The sequence below is a fragment of the Magallana gigas genome, chromosome 9 (assembly GCF_963853765.1).
Source record: "Magallana gigas chromosome 9, xbMagGiga1.1, whole genome shotgun sequence".
Taxonomy (NCBI): domain Eukaryota; kingdom Metazoa; phylum Mollusca; class Bivalvia; order Ostreida; family Ostreidae; genus Magallana; species Magallana gigas.
The window spans coordinates 12497080-12499286 of record NC_088861.1 but is presented as its reverse complement, the minus strand read 5'-3'; positions in this window follow the sequence as shown (position 1 = coordinate 12499286).

The window sequence follows — 2207 nt, the reverse complement described above, 5'->3', positions numbered from 1 at the left end:
CATTTGAGGGCTTAAAATGTCAATCTTACTGTGTACGGTCTGTGTCTAAGAAGACAATTATGGTAGAACCAAATGAATCAGTAATGGTCAAAGGGTTTACTAAGGGTATTCCTGTCAAAGAGCATATGACGGTAGTTACTGAAAACTGTAATAGTGATTCAACTTTTACGGTGTGCCCCAGAATAGTAAAGTTGTCCACTCTGACTTCAAAACCATGTGTACAAGTTAAGATATGTAACATCTCTGCAAAGCCTATTTCGATAAAAACGTGGTACTGTGCTTTGTAGTCTACAAGAGGTTAAGGTGGTAGATGACCTTATGCCCATACAAGCAACCCAACCCAATACTATACAGTGTGACCCTATAGAGTTAGGAGTCAAAGTTGATTCCAATGCACTGAGTGACAAGCAATATGAGTATGTGAAGTTCATCCTTAGGGAATATAGTCATGTATTCTCAACAGGTCCATTAGACTTGGGGAAAAACTAACTTAGTTAAGCATTCAATTGAGTTAGAGGACAATACTCCGTTTAAACAACCATACCGCCGCGTACCACCTGGTATGTATGACGAAGTGCGTCAACATATTAAAGAAATGTTAGATGCGGGAGTGATAAGAGAGTCAAATAGTAATTACTCCTCCAATGTCGTACTTTGCCGGAAATCGGACGGTTCATTGCGGTTTTGTTTAGATATGAGAATGTTGAATGCAAAAACGCGAAAAGATTGTTATATGTTGCCACGGTTCGATGACATTATTGATACCCTTTATGGCGCGAAATTTTTCAGCAAACTTGACCTAAGATCAGGCTACTGGCAGGTGGAGTTAGAAGAGAGAGACAAGCATAAAACGGCATTTTCAGTGGGTAACTTGGGCTTTTTCGAGTGTAACAGAATGAGTTTTGGTCTCACAAATGCACCAGCCACATTCCAGAGACTCATGGAAAAGTGTATGGGCGAAAAGCATTTGCGAGAATGTTTAATATTTTTGGATGATGTTTTAATCTTTTCAAATTCTTTTGAGGAACATTGTGGAAGGTTGAAAAATGTTTTTTCCAAATTGATTGAACATGGTCTCAAGCTCAAACCATCAAAATGTGAATTGTTTAAAAAGTCAGTGACTTATTTAGGACACATTATTTCAGAAAAGGGAATAGAGACAGACCCGGAGAAATTGTCAGCTGTGAAGGAGTGGCCTGCACCTAGAAACCTCAAGCAGCTGAGACAGTTTTTGGGGTTTGCCGGCTATTATCGTCGATTTGTCCCACATTTTGCCCAGATAGTTGCTCCTTTGAATGATCTTCTGAAAGGACATGGAACCAACAAGCAGATGAAGAAATACACAAACAAGGTAAAACCTGTTCCCTGGAAGTGGTCTGATAAAGAGGATGAGGCATTTAAGGCTATTAAACAGAAACTTATCCAACCTCCAATTCTTGGTTTTGCAAATTACAAACTCCCATTTACTTTGCATACAGATGCTAGTAGTGTTGGTTTAGGGGCAGTTCTTTACCAAGTGCAAGACGGTAAGACAAAGGTTATAGCATATGCCAGTAGGGGATTACGACCAAGTGAGAGGAATTATCCGGCCCACAAGTTGGAATTTCTGGCTCTCAAATGGGCGATCAGTGACAAATTTCATGATTACCTATATGGAACATCTTTCCAGGTAGTCACTGATAACAATCCTCTTACCTATGTGCTTCATAAAGCTAAGTTAGATGCAACAAGCCAAAGGTGGGTAGCTGCATTGGCAAGTTATAACTTTACTTTAACCTACAGGCCCGGTCGGCAGAATGCTGATGCGGATGGATTGTCCAGACAGCCAGAGCTGTTCTCCGATGCTGTCAAGGCCATTTGCCAGTCTGTGTTATGTGCTGTACCATACTGTCATAGTATAGGAGCTGACTCTGTAGCTAATTATGAGGAGTCTGGAGATGTTCAACACATAAGTGATATAGATTGGAGAATAGAACAGAGGAAGGACAAGGTGATAGCAAGAGTGATAGGACTTATTGAACAAGGATTTTATCCCAACAGATTTACCAATAATGTGAAGAGAGAGATTTTTCCCGTCCAGAGATTTTGTAGGGAATGGAGGAAACTTCATCTTAAAGATGGGATTTTATACAGGAACGCGAAAATTGAGGACAGAGAGGTGAATCAGTTAGTTATCCCAGAGGTGTACAGAGAAGTAGTTTTTCAGG